This window comes from Equus caballus, chromosome 8, assembly GCF_041296265.1.
Source record: "Equus caballus isolate H_3958 breed thoroughbred chromosome 8, TB-T2T, whole genome shotgun sequence".
Taxonomy (NCBI): Eukaryota; Metazoa; Chordata; class Mammalia; order Perissodactyla; family Equidae; genus Equus; species Equus caballus.
The window spans coordinates 20,355,290-20,378,382 of record NC_091691.1 but is presented as its reverse complement, the minus strand read 5'-3'; the positions used below and the strand labels follow the sequence as shown (position 1 = coordinate 20,378,382).

At 45.2% G+C, this 23,093-nt stretch overlaps 1 long non-coding RNA gene across 1 annotated transcript in view; it reads left to right on the top strand.

The window, feature by feature from the left end:
• The window catches only part of LOC111774641 (uncharacterized), a 187,033-nt gene that overhangs the window by 57,308 nt on the left and 106,632 nt on the right, over nucleotides 1-23,093 (top strand). Inside the window, exon 3 of the long non-coding RNA XR_011441357.1 lies at nucleotides 2,897-3,038. This is a non-coding gene — a long non-coding RNA (uncharacterized lncRNA). The remainder of the gene's footprint in view (nucleotides 1-2,896; nucleotides 3,039-23,093) is intronic.

Genomic DNA, 23,093 nt, shown 5'->3' with positions numbered 1-23,093 from the left:
AATGTTTGTGACTGAAGTGAGGGCCATCTGGGGGGACTGAGTTCTTAAACGTGGGGACTATGGCACTGACTCTAGGTAGGTAGTGTCAGAATTGAAATGAATTGTAAAACCCCTAGTTAGTGCCCGGAGAGCTGGAGAATTACTTGGTGTGAGGAAAAACCCCACACATTTGGTGCCGGAAGTGTTGTGAGTAAAAAAAGTTCACTAACATTTGTTGTTATTGGATTTTATTTTTCCTTTTAGCCATTCTGATGGATGTCTGTCCTCTATTCTTAACCCCTCCAGTAACTTCACCCATCCAACAGCCAGAATGAACTTAAAACTCTAGTCATGTCCCTTCCTTATTAAAAACCCTCAGTCACTCGATAGCGCCCTTAGGATAAAGTACAGACTTACTTGTGGAAGCCCTGACTTCAGCCTCCTACCAACTCATCTTTCATTTCTCTTCTTCTTGCTGATTACACTCCATTCTATTTGGATGCCTTTAAAATCCTTGAACATGCTTTGTTCTTTCTTGTAGCTCCATCTTTGAAACAATGTACCTTTTGACTCTTTGCCTGGAAAGCTCCATGTCAGCCCCACTCCTTTCTTCATAATGAACTTCTGAGCATCTTTCACGCCTCATCACGTCAGGATCTAACTGAGCTCTCACATTAGCTTAGATCAGGAGTCACCAAACAATGACCTGTGGGCCAAATTCGGCCTACCGTCTGCTTTTGTTAATAAAGTTTTATTGGAACACAACTATGCCCATGCATCTACACGTTCCCTGTGCCTGTTTTTGTGTATAATGACAGAGTAGAGTGTTGACACGGAGACCATATGGTACACAAAGTGTAAAAAATTTGCCATCTGGCCCTTTGAAGACAAAGTTTGTCACCCCCCTGGGACAGATCACCCAGTTTATATGATCCAATAGTACTTTAGAATGTTTCACTACACATAGTTCCGTTTAATGCCTCTGGTCTCTCCTGGAACTTGATTTTCACGAGAACAGGGGCTTCCCTTGTTCTCTGACGTAGCCCTGTCTGGCAGGCATGGTAATCACATAATAAATATTTATGGATCAATGAATTAATAAACCACGATTAGTTAAGGCAGATATGGCTAGTTGCTTTTACAATACTCTCTCTCTTCTATTTCCTTAGAAATAGAACCCCAATTTTCTGTGGGCAGCAATGCTCCCATCAAAAAGCTGTGTTTCTGAGCTTCCCTTGCAGCCAATATGTTCATATGACTAAATTTTGACCATTGATAGGTAAGCGGAAATGTGCACAATGCCTTGGGAAGACTGATTAGGAGAGTTGACTCAGCTGATAAGTGCACCCTTTGTCCTAAAATTCCTCATTTCTGTACTTGCAATCCGGAATGTTTATGTAATGGCAGGAGCTCTAGCAGCTGCCCTAAATTATGAGGTAACTTGGAGAAGGAAAAAAAAGAAGATCCTGCCTCTACCTTTCTGAAAACTTGATGGAATTGCCATATTGTCCCTGCTTGTCTATTTCAGGGATTCTTTTATGAGAGAAAAAGTGAAATCTTAAGTGTTTAAGTCACTGTAGTAGGGCTTAAATACCTAACCAATATAATTTGGGATCTTATTTCCCTTGATTTAGCTCTCTTTCTCTCCCCACACTTGGACTTCTCCTTTGGTAAGGCCAATCCAGACAGGTCCTTCCTTTTGTGATACCTTTCAGACTTTCATCTTGGTCTGCTGCTGCGTTTGAGCTCTGATGTTGCAATGCTCCTCTGTCTGACAAACTCCTGGCAATTCACCTTCATTATGTAGATCTCACCTAACAGTTTTTGACACCTGGCATCTACCTAACACTCATAGCTTGGAGAAAGGGAGTGTTGCTAATGGTTTGAGAATGGGAACCAAACTTCCCCTCCTTTGATCTTTATATGTTCATTTATCTGAGAGAAATTTTCAAACCTATACTGTGTGCCCGGCACTATGCTAAGCACAGCCCTCAGGGGGCTTACATTCTAATATCCCAAAGGGACAAAGACCATTTCTTTTGCTTAAAAAGAATCCTATTTATCTATCTATTATCTGTCAACCATCAATGTTCTACCTATCTATCCATCTATCTACCTGTTAAGACATTTCGTGTCATAAGAGGGAGGTTTCAAAATAAAAAGATGTTTGTAACAAAAAAGCATAAATGACAAGAAGATTTAATGCAGATGTTGGCAAACGAGGTCCTGTGAGCCAAATCCAGTCCACCTCCTCTTTTGTAAGGCTCGAGGATAAGAATGTTTTTTTTTTTTTTTTTACCTTTTTCGAAGGTTGAAGAAAACAAAAACAAAACAAAAACAAAGGGAGATTAATATTTTGTGAAACATGAAATTTATATGAAATTCAAGTTTGGGCATCATTAATAAAGTTTTATGGGAACACAGTCACACCCATTCACTTATGGCTGCTTTTGCACTAAAATGGCAGAATCGAGTAGTTGTGACAGAGACCACAAGGCCCACAAAGCCTAAAATATTCACCATCTGACCCTTTACAGGAAAATTTTGCTGGCCCCCAATTTAACAGAATCCCTCTTCATCTCAGTCCCAAATTAAGTGGGAAAATACTGTAATTACTAGGTCGGGCAAAGACACTAAGATGTCTAATGGTTGCTTGTAAGGGACTTTCAAAGTGAGTAGGTATTTCTGTAATCATTTGATTTTCTACTTCTCGCTTAAAGTCTGCTAAGAAATAATTCAACGAGATCATCATTTCTGGAACTTTCACCTGGAAAAATTCGAGAGATCTCTAAAATGACATATAATTCTCTCACGGGGGGGAGAAATGGCCCCAGAGAATGACTGTAGCTCAAAGACTTACCTACATCCTCCTTTCCAATGACTCCGATAGCTCAAGCAAATCTCTGGTTTTCCCCAGGCTGATGAATCCACCAGCAAAGGGGATATCTGATTGCTCAACGCCAGGAGTGGAGACGCGGAGGAAACCCGGGAACTTGGTCGGCCCAAGCTGCGCATGCTCCCAGGGCGGCCTTGGAGGCCACGTGTTGCAAGCGCACCAGGTATTTGCAAAGTCAAAGTCCCTGATCGTAGCCTTGGTCCAAAGGAACTCGGTGTTTTTCACTGTCATTGAAGTTGATTTGTTTTATATTTACCCTCTGGGGTCAGGGAAGTCTGGATCTAACGTCAACCCCTCTGCTCTTCCCTGAAGCATTTCTAGTCCCTTCTCCGCAGTGTAAATGGTCCACAGTTCCTCCATTCTCCTCTCACCCTTATTTTGCTCCTGTCATTGGGCCAACTCGGAGAAAACCTTCACTAAGCATATGAAATTCTTGATCACTGGGTCTGCACCTAAGCGGAGTCAGTCAATTTCTTTTACTTTTATGACCCTCGATATTGCTGTCATTATTTTGGTAACATCACGCGCTGGTAGCACCTAGCATTATTTTCTTGTAAAGAATTTCTTTGTCTCAAATCTGCTAAGCTAAATGAATGTTTGGCACCCATCTCAACGAAATATTTTTTTTGAAACAATAAGTGCATTTGTCAAATAAGAGAGAGCAGAGAAGGGGACTCTTGAAGGAGTGAGAAGCATTTTAACTTATTAAAATGGAAATTCTGGCCCCAGGGTTAAAAAAAATATTACACATGGTATGAATTCATTCTCTGCATAAAATATTTTAAACAATACAGAAGAATATTGAGTAAAATGTTCAGAGGTCCCTTTTCAGTCCCCACTCGTGCCTCCTTTTCTCCTCCCTGATGATCTAAGGATGTCAACAGTTTGGTATATATCTTTGAGCTCCTATTTCTGTGATAAGTTTTTTTTCCCACGGATTGCTTACATTTGGCCATGATAAACAACACTGCTATGGACGTATTCGCAAATGTGCAAGTAGTTTGGCAAGATTCCTAGAGGTGAGAATGCTGGGTCAAAAGATGGGTATATTTTACATTTTGATAGAGAAGTACCAATTTGCTTTCCAGAAAGACTGTCCTCATTTAAACACCCAACAGGATTGCATGGAAGTAATCATTTCCCTGCATCTTCACCAATGTTGGATGTTATTAATTTTGACAATTTTTGCCCCTTAGGCAAAGAAGGATAGCTCATTATTATTTTTTTAAATATATGAAATATTATATGTTTATAAATACAAATATTTATATGAAATAAATTAATATACAGTAAAGTTTACCCATTTTAAGATACAGTTTGATGAATCTGACATGTATCCATCACTGTAATCAAGAAATAGAACATTTCTATCACCCAAATGTTCCCTGATGCCCCTTTGTAATCAATTGCCTTCTTCTGCTTCCAGCCCCTGGAAACCACTGATCTGTTTTCTGTTCATTTAGATTTATCTTTTCCAAGATGTCATTAAATGGAAATTATTACGTAGTCTTTGGTGTCTTACTTTTTTCACTTGAGAGAATGAATGCTTTTGAGATTTGTCCACATTTTTGTATGTGCCCGTAATTTGATCCCTTTTCTTGGTGTATAATATTCCATTGGATGGGATATACCATGATTTGTTTATGCACGCATCAGTTGATAAACATTTGGGTTGTTTCAACAGTTCGGGCTATTGTAAATAATTATGTTATACATATTCATTTTGAGGTCTTTGTGTGAACATGTTTTCATTTCTCTCGGGTGAATACCCAGGAATGGAATTTCTGGGTTATATTGCTAGTATATGGTTTACTTCATAAAAAGGGGCAACCTGTTTTCTAAAGCGGCCACACCATTTTGCATCCCCATTGTATTGGTTTGCTAGGGTTGCTGTAACAAAGCACCGCAGACTGAACAACAGAAATTTGCTGTTTCACAATTCTGGAGGCTGGAAGTCCAAGATCGAGGGTCGGCAGGGTTGGTTTCTTCTGAGGCCTCTCTCCATGGCTTGTAGATGGTCATCTCCCTGTGGCTGTACGTGATCATCCTTCTGTACATGTTCGTGTCCTAATCTCTCATTACAAGGACACCAGTCAGATTGGATCAGGGCTCCCCCACCCCACACCGCCCCAGTGACCTCATTTCAACTCAATCACCATCTTAAAGACCAGTCTCCAAATACAGTCATATTCTGAGTTGCTAGAGTTAGAACTTCAACATCTGAAGGTTGGGAGGGACACAACGTGGTCTATCACACCCATCAACAAGGTGTGAGGGCTTCAGTCATCGAACATATTCACCTGCACTTGGTATTATCAGCCTTTTTAATTTTCGTCATTCTGCTGGTGTATAAAACTCATTATTGTTTTAATGTGCCTGCTTTTTTCTTTTTAAGCAAAGAAGAGCACTGCTTTCCGTGAGTTTGCTCAATCCTGTTCCTAAGAAGGTCAGGGTCATCATTGTATCCCCATAGTGACCACTGTGCCAGCCCTTCCAAAAGGCTGTGTCACTGTCATTAGAATCCAAGAAGGTATGGATGGTTCGGTGCAAAACTTTTACTGCTCCTCGCAAAATGACCTTTGTCTAACTGATGCTGTGAGGTCTTCACGCACTCTTGGAATTAATGAGAAATTGTGAAAGCACTTGACGTCAGGCGCAGCCAACACTTGGTGAAGGCTGATGGTTTCAACTTTTTCAAGATAACACTAAAGAGGGCAGTCTGGCCAATGGGAGAGTCTAGAAAAATAGAATTAAATAAAATGAGGCAAAGATTTGTGACATGAATGAGAGATGCCCTTTTTGGGGCGGGGGAGCAGGGTAACTCATCAACATATTGACTAGATTATGATCAAGCTTGCTTAATGCGACACAAGTGTCATTCAAGATAAAATTGGGCATTATCCTGGGACACTGGGCTTCAACCAAGAAGAAGGAACTGACAAGTGACATGCCTCCTAAAATTATCCTCTCAAGTAGTAGGATATATAGATACCGATACAGACACAGATTATTGCATTACTGTCTCTATATCTACCTATGTGTCTATCATCTATCTACAGCCGTTCCTTTCTGTTTGCATGGATGCTTCCATTTCAGATTCAGTGTACAAGAATTTTCATCCAGTCCATCCTCCCATTTCCCTCTGCCCGACCCACTCCCAAACCCAAGCCCACAAAAGCGACTGTGATAGATGTAGAGTGATATTACGATTGATTGGCCTGCCACTGATGGCGCATACGTGTTTTGTCGTTAGTGGGGAGGCTGAAAGGGGGCCGGGTAATAGAATGATTTGGCCTACAAGCCAGCTCCTCCTTGATGAACAATCAGACACAAATGTCAATAACAATTAGATTGTCTGTAAGCTACAGTCACTTAGGGCTCCCGGAGCCTGTCCACAGGGCCTGGATTGAAACCCTCAGCCTTGTGAACTCCAAATCAGGTTTGGCATCGGGAATGAAAAGCCATCAGCAGTAATACTATTACAAGGCTGTCGGTCAAAGAAGTGCAAAGGGCTTTGAATCGTGCTCAGGCTCTCGTGTGTTGCAGGGCAAAGAATGACTGCACAGCACCAGGAGATGAGAGGGAAAGCAAGATAGGGGCTGGGCAGCACCAAGGAGCACAGGAAAATGGGCAAGGAGTGATATTGCTTACAACCATGGAATTCGGAGTTATGGAGTCCTGGGTTGGAGTCCTGGCTCCACCATTTATAAGTTGTGCGACCTTGGACAAATGCTGCCAGTGCCTCAGTTTCCTCATCTTGAAATAGAGATGTAATAGGACCTAAAAGGATTAGGTATTATTTTATAGGGCCAATGTGCTAAGTTATCATCATAATGAATTATTGTTATCGGCAGAGCAGCAGGAGGTCAACAAAGTTAGCTTCTGAGTGTCTGGCATGTGGAAGTGCCAAAAAGCTTTTAAGTGCCAAAGCTCATGTCATCTCTACCACGGCCCATTTTGCAGTGGAGCAGATATAATCGTGTATGTCCAGCACCTAACTCGATGCCTGGCATTTAATAAATCATGATTATCTTCACAAAACATCTCCCCAGGATGGCGATGCAGGGGGCACTAGAAAAAAGTGAAAACCAGAAAGTGGTATCGCCCAGATCGTTGAAAACTCTCATTTTCTCAGTCCCTAACCTGCTGAAGAGCTCCATCTTTCAGGCAAGAGGGAGAGAGAAATGGAGTGTAGTGGGAAGGAAGATGGCCTGTGCTGGGACCTGCTTGCTGGGCGTCTCATCTGTGTGAATCAGACTTTGCGTGTTGGAAGGAGAAAACCTGGGGGTGGGCAAGGGCAGGAGGAATCAGGATTTCAAAGACAAGATCCTTCCCTGTTGAAGGAAGAGGTGTGAAGGTGAAGACAGCGTTCTATGCCCTCTGATCTGGGTGTTGGACAGCCGAGCAATGGATTCCTCTCCGGCGTTTGCATAGCAGGGACCGTCCCTAGCTGTGCCAGGTAGAGTGTGGCCTTGACTGATCTTAATTCCAATGGCAAATCTGCTTATTTCTTCTGGCTACTCTTGCTTTTTCTCTAAGCTCAGCCCTTGGCCATCTTTTCCACTATTTTCCACCATTCTTTCCAAACTCAAACGCTCTACACCCTCTAGATTGACCCGCTGATCTTCCCATCAACAAAGAATGTGGACTTGAGGTTGGACAGACTTTGGGTCAAATTCTGGCTATATGGCTTGTTCTCTGTGTGATGTGGGACAAGTGGCTTTGCCTCACTAAGCCTGAGTTTCTTCATCTGTAAAAAGGGGGAAAATGGTACATTTCTTGTACAGTCGTGGAGTGTCCATGGGCTCATCTTATGGTTATCTATTGCTGCATAACAAACCTGAATATTAGTGGGTTAAAACGAGCTACAATTTATTTTGCTCATAAATCTGCAACTTGGGTAGGGCTCCGTGGGGACAACCTCTATGCTCTACTTGGTGACAGCCGGAGCAGTCACCCAGCTGGAAGGCTGGGCGCTGGAATCATCTGGAAGCCTGCCCACTCATGTGTCTGGTGGTCGGGGACGCCTCAGTCAGGTCAGACAGCCAGAACACCTACAAGTGTCATCTCCATGTGGCTTCCTTATAAGATGGTGGCTGGGTTCCAAGGACGAGCATCCCAAGAGAGAGAAAGGCAGGTGGAAGGAATATTTATTGCCTTTTATGACCTCACCTGGAGGTCACAGAGGGTCACTGCTGCTGCTTTCTGCTCGTCATGAAAGTCACAACATTCTGCCCAGTTTCAAGGGGAGCAGAAAGACTCTCCATTGGTTAATGGGGGAAAGTTCTGGAAGGCCATACGGGACTGGCAAAATGCAGTGGCTGTTTTTTGGAAAATCCAGGGTGCCACAGTTGATACCCATACAACTCTTTGAACAGTAGCTGGCGCACAGGAAGTTGATGTTATCTCACGTTCGAGTTCTTTCTGCAACAGGAAATTGCAGGATCCCGGAGCGCAGAGATTCTATAGTTCTCTGTTACTCTGCGCCGTGCAAAATGCGCAGGCGATACTTGGCAAGTGTTTGTTGAGTGATTAATGAGCGATTTTCAATACTTCAACCCAGTGGTTCTCAGAACTGGCTGCTGATCAGAATCACTGAGGAGGTTGGTAAAAATATCCTCAGGTTCTACCCTCGACCTACTGAATCAGCATTCCCAAGGCCGGAGTCTGGGGACAAGCACATTTTATGACCTCCTCCAGTGGTTCCCATGTAGCTGGTGGGAGGACCAGCATTTCCAAACCATTGATTGAACTCAGGAGAATCCAAGATTCTAGGAGGAAAGAGCTAGCCCATTTTGCAGATGGACAAACTGAGGCTCAAGGGATGAAGGGACTTGCCCAAAGGCATACAGCGAATTAGAGTTCCTTCTGAGAAACAGTGGGTGCGGGAACTCCAGATACCGCGGCTGGTTGGGAGGGAAATATTTTTGGATCACGGGTTTGGCGGTGGCGGGGAGAAAGCATTGGCGGTTCTTTAAGTTGGCAATTCCCAAATTTGATCAATCCATTTGCTTCCCTTCCTTTTATTCTTTTGCCACATTTGAGTAGCATCTGCAGTTAATTCACCTCCTATTTTTCTTTAAACGGACTCACTTTTTTCCCACAAGTAAATCTGACCCCCTCCTAAGTAATAATAGCCAGCAAATCAGGGGCACGTTGACCTAGTTCCATGCTGGTTCTAACACAGACAGAAATGCGTCTGTGACTACTTAAACTGAGACAAGGTTACACGCACAGCGCCTAAAATCGTGTTGTGTACAGTGAGCGGTATGAGTCTCAGGCGGGATCAGCTACGTAATTTGTGGGCTCAGTGCAAAATGGAATGTGAACTGTGCAAAATGAAAATGCAGGGCCTCTCGTTCAAAAATTATTTAGAAATTCAAGGCAGGGATAGCAGAGCATTACACCAAGCTCGGGGCCCTTCTGCGTGCAGGGCAGCCGTACGCCGGTGAAGCCAGCCCTGCTGTAGGCTTTGAGAAATGCTGTTTTAAATAGGGCCAATGGGCCAGCTTGGCCCAGGTTCCTGGAGCAAAGGACATTGGGATCGGCCACCTACCCACATTCAAGGGGCACCCAGGAATCGAAAGGCTGGATGTGAAGTGTGGGGTCTTTATGCAGCTGGAAGAACACCTGGCCTTGCCAAGCCTCTAGCCTGGGGATTCTGAACCCAGCAGAGCCAGGAGACGTGTTCCAGAGACAATTCTCTTAGCCGGACCAGGAGAGATATAAGACAGGGATGTTCTCCAAAGACGAACTCAGAGTAACGCCTTTCTCTGTCTGCTTGGTGGGGAGGTCTGTGTGGTTAATACTTATGTGCGGGGATAAATATTTTCCTTCCATTGTCATGGAAGAGGGAAGGATAACGGAGCAGAAGGGGGTGGGGGAGGCAGGAGAGAAGGGATGGATCCAAAAAAAAACAGGGAAAAAATTTTAATGTGGATTTATAGAACCTGCAAAATAGTTTCAACATCCTTTTTGGCCTGGCTGTTGCTCTCTTACCTTCACGTGGCTGCCAATATCTCTGAAAAACTCGGGTTCCTGGCTTCATGGGTCGAAATATTGGGCGTATGCGTTGCTCAGAGCAAAGCGTCAGGGGACCCCTTCCGTTCTGTGGGTTTCGTGTTCTAGGACATCGGCAACAATTTTAGAAGCGTTGCTGTTTCAACAGGGTTGGTATTTCACACACGTTTTTAAATAGAGACAGCCGAGCCCAGAGCACCAAAATACCCCTTGCAGGGCCAGCTCTCCCTCCGAAAAGCCGTGAGGTTGGCAGCAATGGTTTCTGCGGCTGCTTAGAAGGAAACCAGTTCAAGCCGTTTTCAATTCACCAGGAGATTCTGTAGGAAAATCATGTTTTGTTGTAACGGATACTAGCTCTTACAAAAATCTTTGTCTTGATTTTTTTTTTCTTGCTCTCTAAAAGTTGAGCCAAAACAAGGAAATAAGTAAAACTGCTATTGAATGGAAATTCAAGCTATCGAGCCCCATAGCAAGGCAGTAGGACATTTTTATAAAAACTGTCATCTATCCTCTGCCGCACACGGGACAGTCATGGCGTCCCAACACAATCCTGGTGCTTTGGAGAGGTTGTTTATTCCATTCTCAACCGTAGGAGGCAGGGATGTTATTTCCCATTCCTAGAGGCCGAAACGGAGGTTTCAACGGATGAGGGGACTTCTGCAAACTGCACAATCTGTAGGCGCTGAAATCAATATTTGAATCCATGCTGGTCTGACTCTCGAGCCCCGTAGCGAAGCAGGGGCACGTTCATACCCTTAGGCAGACACATTGCTGTCATTCACTAACTTACGCCTTCAACAGATATTACTATGTGCCGGGCATTGTCTCAGGCACTGTTGGTACAACGATGAGCAAAACTAAATGCAGTCTGACTTTCATTGCTCTGTAAGATGCGCCCCCTCAGTTTTCTTCTGCCCCTTCAGGTGGATGCCACTCTGCAAAGTTCACTTGGAAAGCCATCCGCCTTTTGCTTTCCTCCGTGTAGCAGCTACGCACTGGGCTTTAGTTGTGGGTGGCTTGTCTTTCTTCTCCAGCAAACGATGAACCCCAGAACCAGGGGCTGTACCTCGAACTTAGCCCAGGACCTACAGCATGAACAACGGGTGTTTTGCTCTGCTCAGCACCCCCTCTTCTAGAAACATCTCTGTGCGCTTCCTTTTGAAACTCCTCCTCCCTAACTCCAAACATGGGGCTCCGGCAGGAGCAGCCAGGCTCAGCCGTCCACCCCTGGCTCCAGTGATTGGTCCAGGCGTGAGCATGTGACTCAGCCTTGGCCAATCAAATTGCTTCCCCAGGGTTTTTCTCAGGGAGCTGGACGCGCAAAATTTGTCATCGTTGTTCATTCAAGTGCAGCTACGATTCCTGCTTCCTGGTGGGAGCTGGCCTTGAAAGAAGTAGATTGAGGACTGCCAGGTCTGAGTCCTTGATTCTGAGCATCTCTAGGCCAGTTTCACCTTTGCTCTTTCTGTGGTTTGACAGGAGAATTACTGTCCTTCGACTTCTCCCCTTGGATTAATTTCAGTTTGAGTTGGCTTTCTCTCGTTGACACCCAAGGAGAGCTGACTGACACATCCTACGTAACCGTCATGTCATACACGTTGAAAAGAGCTGGAGTAGCGTGCCAAAGCCATTTATATCAGCTCGTGTGAGGCATCAGGCCACAGACTTAGGGGGTGGGTGGGTGTGTATGGGTGACAAGAGTGGGCAGGGGTGGTGGTGCAGGCACTGCTGGGAGAGTGAATATCACAGTAGTTGAAAGTCTGGGCTTTTAGAGACTAAAGGTCTTGGATTCAAATCCCAGCTGCTATCCAAGACTAGCTGTTTCACATTGGGAAAGTTGCTTAACCTCTCTGAGCCCATTATCATTAATACTAAGGGAAATGGGAAGGGCCCTGCAAGATGGTGTGTATCTGGGCCAAAATTCCTGGAGCTGAAAAGTGTCTAAAAGATCCCCACATCGTCTTTTGTGCTGGTAGCTTGCCTCATCACCTTTCACTTAACATGCATTCAGCACTGATCGAAAGTATTCTCTGTTTACGAGACATCGGGGGTACACCATCAAATAAAATAGACGTCGTCCCTGCTCTTTGGGAGTTTACACTCTCGTGGGTGGACCTGTAAATAAGCGGTTACAAACCTGTCCTGAGACAGGAGATGTTCAGGCTGCTGTGGGTGCATTTGTGAGGGAAATTGGATCCACAAACCATAGTTCAAGGAAGGCTGCCAGGGGAAAGTGATGTGTAAGCGCAGGCGTGAACAATGGGTAGAAATAGACCAGGTACAAGGGTGTTGAGGTAAAGACGGGGCTCCTGGTAGAGAACCCAGCACAGACAAAGGCTTGGAAGTGAGACTGAGCAGGGCTCCTTTTAGGAAAGTGACAGTAAACTTAGCATGGCTAAAGGGTGAAGTAGGAATGATCAGAAATGGGACTGGAAAAGCAAGTGGGGGTTATGCTGAGTCTGGGGTCTCATGTTAAGATGGTAAGACTTTTATCTTTTGAGCCATGGGGTCTCTTTGAAGAGTTTATGCAAGACCATTCCAGGTGTCCTATGGAGGTTGGAGCAGAGAAGAAATCAGACTAGAATCCTGGATCCAAGATGGAAAATTCTTGGAGATCCCAACCTTCCGTTTTCCAGATGGAAAAACTGAGCTCCCGAGAAGAAAAGTGACTTGGCCCAATGTCACAAAGCTGGTGAGCAAAGGGCTGGAACCAGAGCTCGGGTCTCTGGATCTCAAACCAGTGCTTTTTCTTGCGCCTGGAGTTCACCCACTCCAAGCCCCAACCTGGGCCATTCTGGCCCCTTGCAGCTCTTCTGAACTTGGGAAAATCTCCGATTCCTCACGTACACACAGCCATGCTGTCTCAGGAAGCTCTCAATAAATTCTTTTTCAGGCAACGCCTTGCTCCCATCTCTGCAAAACAATGTATTTATTATTGCTAAGCCTTTTCCATCTTTGAGAAGAAAATGCATACCACATGACTCCCCAAAGCCGAGTGGTCCCGGTTTACAAATACAGTACGTTAATAGCTTTGTAAACATTTATTCAGGATGACAGCTGAGGGAAACATGTGGCATTAATTAGAAGGCTCAGCAACGCGGCCTATTAAGAGGGAGGTTAAATCTGAATTAGTTAGTTTTGCAGAGGCAAGAGGCTCTGGGGAGCAAAACTTCGCTGTAATATGTTGTGACTCTGTTGATGCAGGGTGTGTTGGGGCGCACGGGGGTCTTGGCTCTTAGTGAGGAAGCTGTGTCTGGGTAAAATGGTCGCTGAGTCCTTGGGCTGCAGAATTGTCGGGGTCAGCCTCTCCTAAGGTCTCTGCCCTGGGTGCTGGCACACATTGTGGCTTCTGATGGTGGGACCGTCAAGCCACAGGGCGCTGAGAGCTTGCAGCCCATCAAGAGAGCAGAATCTGCTTCCCCAAGGCTGCTGGGTTGCGGGCAGAATGGCTTTCCGGGCTGGGAGTTGCCTCTTCCTCTGGTTTGCTGTTGTCTCTCCTCTTGCCCAGCAGAGTTCCCCCATCACAGCGCTGAGCATGCCGGATCATCTCTGCCCGGTGGTACCCAGGAGACTGCGTGCTCTGCGAGTCCAGCGGCCCTCCCGGTGCCATCTCCTCTTTGTCCTGTAAGGCTTGGCTTCAAGTAGATTCCTGAGGGGCTGTTTCATCTCAGCCTCATGTTCATGACAGGTTGCAAATTTAAATGTTTGTATCCCCAAACGGTTGAACATCTGCACACAGAAATGTCCTACCAGCATTGGAAGGAGGTGACATTTGTCACACGACTCTAAACTTATGTCCTATACTTGGAACACATCCCTTGTCCAGAGCTATACATGAACATCCTTTTAATTTTCATAAATCTTTTAATTACCTTGTGACTAGCACAGCGACATTGCTCTGTTTCCCTTGCGGTGGTGCTCAATGTGTTAGTATGTTACATGTAAATGTTACATTGCACCCAGGTTTACACGTGATTCTATTTAGACCTTTCTTCATCTGTGAATACTCTCGAGAGCTTCTAAATATGGAAGGGACCCAGGTCTCCTGTAACCTCCAAGAATCTGGCTGGTGCCCTGTGAATATGTGTTGAGTGGATACATGAAAAAAGGAGTGACTTTGGGAAGACGTGTCTTCTCTGGGGCTCAATTTTACCTTCTGTATAATGGGACGATGGGCAAGGAAGCGGGGCTGGCTAAGCGAGGGCTGGGGATGCAGTGAGCTGACTCACAGATATCTGGTTTCTGCTCTGTTGGCTCTGCCCACAGGACCCTCTGGTCCCTCTGTCCCGACACCCCTATCTTTGTCTCCCCCCTCACCAGCTCCTGGTTGAGCCATGCTCCCATCTTCCCACTGCTCTGAACAAGGGCTCACTTGGTGTCAGACTTGGATGGATGACCCAGAAACAAATCTGAGCCTCCTCCCTTTTGGCACCGTCTCCAAACCACCACCTTCCCCCTCTCTTCTCCACTCACTGAGCAGGCACCGGAAGCTTGAAGATATGTTCTTTCTTAGTGGTTTTCAAACATTGTTTTTTCCTATAAGCAAACAAGATCAGTAATGCAATATTTACACTAAGCCAACCAGTAGTGGCCCTGGATAAAGTAGGGGTAGGAGGCTTCCTCTCCCATTCTGGATTCTAGGATGTTGCAAAGCCCTGATGTTAGCAATACCCCCATTTAATGGATGGAGAACCTGTGGCCAGGAGGGGAAGTGCCTTGTCTGGCTGGGAAGTGCTGGGGCTAGAAGCCAGCTCTTTCCACTACATCTTGTCTAAGAGGGCAAGAGTTGAAAAGAGCCTCAGCAGTAACTCTGGTAGGGATCGTTGGAGGGGTAGGTAACATAGAGGTGACAAGGGGGTGGCCAGGAGCTAGAACCCCTGGGTTCCAATCCTGCTTTCACCTCTTAGGGACTGTGTGACCCTGGGCAAGTTGCCTTGTCTCTCTGTGCCTCAGTTTCTTCATCCTCAAAATGGGGGCAATAATAGATACCTCACTGGGTTGTTATGAGGGTCAAATGAGATGGGACACGTATAAAATACACAGCACTGGAGCCCAGCACCTAGTGGGGGCTCAATAAATGTCAGCTGTCATTGTGAACGGGGCCCATTTGGGGGCTGCCTCCAAGGAGGGAGGGTGCTGTGGAGATTAGACCAACGAGAAGGTGAGCTTTACAGCTAAACACTTGGGTTCCAATCCCAGTTCCCCACTGCCAGCTGTGTGACCCGGGGCGGGTGTCTTAACCTCTCAGAGCCTCCTTCCCCTCCTCTGGGATGGTAAGAGAATCTACTTCTCAGAATTCTCATGAGGACTAAGAGAAATCAGGCATGAAAAGCCCCATCCCAGGGCCTGGCATCGAATGTGTCCCCAAACCATGGTGGCTATTATTCTTAGTGCTGTATTTCTATTCTTCTTGATGATGGACATGGAGCGGAAAAGTCTTCTCTTTCCAGTTCACCAGGTCTCTCTCTGTGATAATAATGGTTTTTATCATTCTTATAATTATTACCAACCTAAAAACTGCCCAGGTTCAATCATAGCTCTGCCACTTGAAAGCTTAATCTCTTCGAGCCTCACTTTCCTATGGGTTGATACCAGTACCTTCTTCATGGTGTGGTGAAGATTGAAATGGGCTACATATGAAAGGCGCTTAGAACAGTGCCTGGCACGTAATAACCCTTCGAGGAGCATTAGTTTCACATTATTATTATTTATGATTGAAGAAAGCCTTTCACACCATCAGCATTGTCAGTGTTTGGCTCAACCTGGTGAAGTAGTTGGGGAAAGTTATAATCTGTGCCATTTGGCAAAAGAGGAAACTGAGTCTTCGAGAGATTAAGACACTTGTCCCAGCTCACAAGACCTATAGGAAGATGAGCAGGGACTTCAGCTCTGTAGCACGTCGCATAGAGCGTGGTGTCTCTGTCCCGTGCTCCTGACCTGGCAGTCCTCAGCTGGCCCTGGGAGTGATGGAAGACTCAGGAATTAAGGGATGGCAGCCTGCGGCTGGGAGAGGAGGCCAAGCCGGGTGGGACTGCAGCCCGTGGCCACTGCCCTGACTTCTTCCTGACTCTCTTCCTGGCATGGAGAGCAGCCTCTCATGGGGTTTGAATGCAGCAGTGGGAGCTTGGATTAGAACCAAGAAGCACATCTTGGTTACAACGTGATGTCACAGGTGACAAGAGAGGCTGCGGGGACGCCTCTTCCCAGGACTTCTAAACACCTCTCCCTCTAAAGGCTAGGAGTCAGGCCACCATGTTGGCGAGCTGGGCCTGCACCAGGGAGCTTGGGCTGTGTCCACTCTGCCACGGAAATGCTGTATAACCGTCGTGAGTTACTTAGCAACTCAGGCCTTCCATTTCCCCTTTGATATAATGACCAATCGTCTCAGAACCAACTTGCTTAAAAAGTCTCATCTAACTTTTCTTAATAGCCGCCATTTATTGAGGATCTCATATATGCCAGACACTGTAATACCGCTTTGTCAGGTACTCCCATAATCCTCTTGACGATCCTACTCTGCTTTGGCAGGTCTGGGTGGAGCCGGAGCGCTTGCGTTTCTCAAAAGTTTCCAGGTGATGCCAATGCTGCTGGTGCATGGACCACTCTGTGGGTAACAAGAGTCCAGATCAGCACTGTCCGATAGAAATATGTGAGCCATATAGGCAATTTTAAATTTTCTAGTAGCCACAGCAAAAAGGAAAAAGAAACAGGTGACTTTCATTTTGATATATTTTGTTTTGCCCAATGTAACAAAAATACCATTTCAACTCAATATAGATATATAAAACCAGTATAAAAAGGATAAAATACAAAGATAAAAAATGAAATAAAAGTATTTTACATTATTTTTTAGTGTACTAAGGCTTGGAAATCCAATGTGTGTTTTATACTTACAATATATCTCAGTTCAGACCAGCCTCATTCCAACTGTCAGTCGCCACACATGGCTGGTGGCTGCCATATTGGATCACGTGGTCTTTGGGACTGCCTGGCTTGCAAGTCTGGCTCTGCCACTTGTTTGCTGTGAAATTTGGGTAAGTTACTGAATTTCCCTAAACTTCAGTTTCTTCATGTGTAAAATGAGACTAAAATCGAGGTCACAGCCCCTGGCCAGATCATACTTCCTATAGCTATCAGGTTCCCCAGATCTGAGACACAGCATCCCACAGATATCTTAAGGAAGACTGAATACTTCCAAGACTCCTCAGACATTTTCTGACAATTTCATTGGACATTCACCCACTCCTTGGGTCTGGGTAAAGAGGGGCGCACCTGGGTTCTTCTCCGCTGGTTCTTCATTGTGTGGACGAGTTTTGCTTGTTTCCTGGAGGGCGCAGTTCCTATTGGCTGGCTGGCTGCTGGAGGAGGAGGCAAGGGATGGGAGGTAGGGAAGGGAAGACCTGGGCAGAAAGGCGGCCCAGCCTCTTGAGCATGCACAGTTTGTTGCAGTTACATTGAATAGCAGAGGTCCAGGTTCTGCGCTGCTCCTGGCCTTTCAGGTGTAGAGAATAAAAATTAGGTAAATGCGCAGGCGGATGAGCCGATTAATGGAGGTCAAGGCCAACCGACCGCAGGGAAAGAACCGAGACTAATGGGCCGTAGGTCTGCCAGGCTGCCTTTATAAACCTGCCCGGGGAAGCTTCTTTCTTTTCTTTCCTTTTTTTCTAATGCAGAAGGGGGAGGTGGCTTTCATTTATCCTGAGTATTTAGGCATTTCCATGGGTCCTCTGGACCCCTGGGCCCTGGGACTGCGTCCCCCTACCTCTGCTCCCCTCCAGCATGCCAAGGAACCCTGCAGATGGGGCTTAAGATTGAGAAGTCCCCATCCCTTCCCCAGAGAAACGGGGATGCTCCCCTTCCATGCCAGACCTCTGAGGGCTGCCAGACTCACGATGCAGCTGGAATCCCAGAGCAGTGCTGAGGGTGGGAAACGTGGAGACATCTTCTGGAGCTGGAATGGACCATGTCCCGCTCCATCACACGTTCCTGTCTGCTGGGTCTGTGGCAGACATGGGATAGTGATCTTAAACACACACACACGCACACGCTTCAAAAGACAAAGGAAGTGTGTCGCCTTTGGATGGCTCATTGGGTCGGTGAAATGGCAGAAGAGAGTTTTCTCCCATTTTCTCCACCCAGGTCCAGCTTTCCAAGCACGTTGCTGGCAAATTCACGTGTTGGCTTTCTGCTTTTCTAACTCTCCGTGCTAAAGAGAAAGGGTCATGTTTAAGAGAACATTTGAAGCACAGGCTTATGGGAGAGCAGACTTTTTCGTAGGATATGGACCAGACATCAGAAGTCCTGAGTCCAGTTCCGATTCTGCTGACCACAGAGTGGCCAGGACCAAAGACGTCACTCCACTCTGGGCCACTGTTTCCTCATCGTTAAACTGGGAATCATAGTATTTCTCCTGCATGGAAAGATTTGAAAGGAAATCTTTCTTGGAAAGACAACCAAGTCCACGTCTTTATTAGCGTTATCAACCCCTCGTGTATTTGTAGACGGGGCATGCTCATCTTCAATTTTTCTTTCGTCTATAATTTGGGAATCTTGAGATTTTCCTTGTAGAAGGATGGAGAGACAGAAGTAATGGCCATGGAAAGGGATTGTGGTTAAAAGGTGGTGGGGATGTGTGAAGTGTTAATAACCACAGCTCAGGCCAGGTTCATAGCTGGGTTCATGGCCAGGTTCATGGCCCAGTTCACGGCCACGTTCTGAAGTTGGCCTCCAAATCCTGTGCTTTAAGAAAAAGAAATCATTATTGGAGCTGCCAAACCAATATTAAAACCAGTGGCTTATGAAAGGCCTGGCAGGCGGTTCTGGGGATCTTTTTGCACCTCTTAATTTTGCAGCGAGAAGGAAGCGTCTCATCTGGGGCAGGTCTTACAGCGACACCACAACCAGAAATGGAAAAGATTTTCTCCAGTCGATTGTCTCATTTCTGGAAGTCTGAGATGGTTCACTTTGGAAATGTCCCAAGAAGCAAGTCAGAAGGGTGAGTTCCCCAGCTTCCACATAGGAAGAGATGCCCTCGTGACTGAGTGAAATAAGGTGACCTTTTAGAAACCCAGCGATGCTCGTAAATGGATCCCGGATGCCTCTGTTATGTGTTTTTTTTTCTAAGCAACATTTTACTCACATCAGTGAGGGAAGCCCAGCATCCTTGAACGCTGTCAGTGGGAGGGAAAATGGATAAATCCTTCTGGAAGGCAAGTTCCTTAAAAATGCACAAATTCCAATTCTGAGAGTTTATCGTGAGGATGTAATTGGAGGAGTTCACCGAGGTGTGAGGACAAAGACGGGCACTACAGCATTGGGGGCGGCAGTAAAAGCTGCGAACAGCCTGTATGTCAGCAACGGGAGGTTGGCCATGAAATGAGGCCGAAGTCAGGCACTGGAAGATTAAGCGCCTGTTAAAAATTACTCTCTCCTCTTTCCCTTCCACCTTCCTTCTTCATCTCCTTTACTCTTTCCTTATACAAATGCTTGTTGAATGCCTCCTACATCCCAGACACTTTGTATATCTAAGTGGACTGACACAGAAAGATGTTTATGATGTATTAAGTAATAAATACGTAATAAAATAAGTTAAAAAGCTAGTTTCATGGCTGTATTATATGATCCAGTCTTGTAAATGTATATTATATATTTATATAACGGGATATGAAATAAAATGTTTGAGAAGGCATGCATGGAAATATCACTGGTCAGTTTTCACAGGATGTTGAGATTATGGGTGACTATTATCTCTTTAAATCTTTTGCTTTATCGGCATTGTCTAAGTTGTTTATGGTGAGATTCTGTTCCTCACATAATTCAAGGTCAGAGAGGCTCTGCGTGATTTGGTCTGAGCCTCCCCTTCACTGCCTTCGTCTCCCATTACTGTCTCCCTGGCCTGCTCCAATCTAGCCACACAGCGTCTGTGTTCCTTAAGTGTGTCAGACGTGTCCCCACCTCAGGGCCTTTGCATGTGCTGTACATTCTGCCTACAGTATTCTTTTCCCAGGTCTCTGCCAGCTCCTTCTGGTCATTCCAGTCTCAACTCAAGTATCCCCTCCTCGGAGAGACCCTTCCTGCCCACTGAATTAAAATGAGCATGCCCAGCACATTTTATTGCATTCCTGTGTTATTGTCTTCACAGTACTTATAATCCTGAAATTCTCCTGGTTTTGCTCTAACTTGTTAATTTTTGTCTTTTCCACTTGAATGTAAGCTCTATGTGCACAGGGACCTTGTGTTCTTAGCTTCTGGAACAGAACCTGGCACATAACACGAAATCAATAAATATTTGCTGAATGAACAAATTCTGGGAAATATATATTCAAAAAAGAGGATTATTAAAAAAAAAACTCCTTCTTTTCTTGCTTGCCAGAGACTTGTAGGAAACCGGTGACCTTCAGCTGGAAGATTCTCTTTCTTCTGTCAGTGCACGATTTCTGATCTTGCAAGTGACCTTGTGTAGGCCCATATCCCAGAACCTGCAGTGCCCAGGGTCATGCAGGAGTTGGCATCTGCCCAGCTGGAATGAGGCACCAGACTTCTCATCCATGGATTGCGTAGTGAACAGTTTAGGAGCTTCAGACACGCAAGGTGTAATTCTTGCTTTCTGGTTGATTTGCTGGGTAACATCTGTCAAGTTGCTGAACCTCTCTGGGCTGCAGTTTTCCCATGTGTGTTGTGAGGGGGGAGATCCTATCCATTTCCAGACCATCAGGAAGCTAACACCACACCTTATGTGCCTGTCCACGTCTGTCTTCTTTCCTGTTGGGCATCATCTCCATTGTAAACCTCCCAGACCAGGCCTGGATAGTGGGAAAGGAAAAAGAATAATATTTGAGCAACTCCTTTGTGAACGCTGTGTCAACCTCATGACAACATCCCGAGGTGTGCTTATCCCTGTCTTACAGATGAGGAAACTGAGGTAATGACTTGCCCTGGGGATCAGAGGGGGTAAGGGGCAAAGAAAGATGTGACTCTCTATTTATGACTATAGCATTGAGGCAGGTCACCTCCAAGTCATACAGACACAGTTCTCTGTGGATGCAGATTTCCTTGTCAATCAAGCCAGGTTGCTCAGCAACCGAGACTGACAAAGGTCTGAATGGCCAACTCCCTTTAGATGTGTCAGAATTATTTTTCTGGAGGATAACAGGGTAAAGATTTAAGGGAAGAAGCTTGTGAAAATCCAGGTCTGCTGCAGCCATGTCCTATTCATACCCTTCCAAGAAGCAAGCCGGTTTGGTTATTCACCATCGGGGCCCATCCAGCTTAGTTTCAAGAGAGGAATTAAAGATCGTGGGAGGCCAGCTCTAGGAAAACACAGCTCTTGGCATTGAGCTGGAGGCCAGAATCTTCTAATGTAAAGTCATGTGTTCATGGTCCTTAGCCAATGGAGGGCAGGAAGTGGGCTCCAGCCTTTCTTTTAATTAAAATTTTTTTTATAGAGGTGAAATTCATATAACATAAAATTAACCATTTTAAAGTGTACCATTAAATGGCATTTAATGTATTCACAATGTTGTGCAACCATTCCCCCATCTCGTTCTAAATCAACGTCATCACTCCAAGGGAGACCCCAGTCCCATTACGCAGTTTCTCCCCATTGTCCCTCATCCCACCCCATTCCCCACCTCCAGCCCTTGGCCATCACTAATTTGTTTTTTGTCTCTATGCATTTGCCTCTTTTGGATACTTCATATAAATGGAATACTACAATATGCAACCTTTTGTGTCTGGCTCCTTTCACCGTATAATATTTTTGAGGTTTATCCATTTGGCAGCATGTGTCAGTACTCCATTCCTTTTTACGGCCGAGTAATATTCCACTGTATGCATAGACTGCATTTTGTTTATCCATTCATCTGTTGATGGAAACTTGGGTGATTTCCACCTTCTGGCTACTGTGAATCTTGCTGCCGTGAACATTTGTGTACAAATGTTTGTTCGAAGACCTGTTTTCAGTTCTCTTGGGTGTATATCTAGGTGCAGAATTGCTGTATCGTATGGTGGCTCTATGTTTAACATTTGGAGGAATGGCCAGACTGTTTTCCAGAGTCACTACACCCCTTTACGCCCCCACCAGCGACACACAAGGAACCCAATTTCTCCACATCCTCACCAACACTCGTTATTTTTCATTTTATTTTCTGTTTCTTTTTTCTTTTTGTATATTTTTTAATTGCAGTAACATTGGATTATATCATTGTATAGCTTTCAGATGTACATTGCAATATATTTCGAATTCTGTGTAGATTACATAATGTTCACCGCCCAAAAACTAATTATAGTCCATGCCTTCACATGTGAGCCTAGTCACCCCTCTTGCCCTCCCCCCGCCCCCCTTCCCCTATGGTAACCACCAATCCAATCTCCATTGCTATGTGTTTGTTTGTCGTTGTTTTTATCTTCTGCTTATGAGTGAGATCATATGGTATTTGACTTTCTCCCTCTGACTAATTTCACTCAGCATAATATCCTCAAGGACCGTCCATGTTGTCACAAATGGCCGGATTTCGTCATTTCTTATGGCTGAGTAGTATTCCATTGTGTATAAATACCGCATCTTCTTTATCCATTCGTCCCTTGATGGGCACCTAGGTTGCTTCCAAGTCTTGGCTATTGTGTACAATGCTTTGATGAATGTAGGGGTGCATGTATCTTTATGCATTTGTGTTTTCAAGTTCTTTGGATAAATACCCAGCAGTGGAAGAGCTGGATCATATGGTAGATCTATTCTTAATTTTCTGAGGATACTCCAAACTGCTTTCCATAGTGGCTGCACCAGTCTGCACTCCCACCAGCAGTGTACGAGAGTTCCCTTCTCTCCACACCCTCTCCAACATTTGTTGTTTCCTGTCTTGTTAATTATAGCCATTCTGACCAGAGTGAGGTGATACCTCATTGTAGTTTTGATTTGCATTTCCCTGATAGCTAATGATGTTGAGCATCTTTTCATATGCCTGTTGGCCATCTGTATATCTTCTGTGGAGAAATCTCTGTTCAGATCTTTTGCCCATTTTTTAATTGGGTTGTTGGTTTTTTTTTTGTTGAGCTGTATGAGCTCTTTGTATATTTTGGATATTAACCCCTTATCCGCTATATGGTTTGCAAATATCTTCTCCCAATTGTTAGATTGTCTTTTCCTTTTGTTGATGGTTTCCTTTGCTGTGCAGAAGCTTTTTAGTTTGATGCAGTGTCA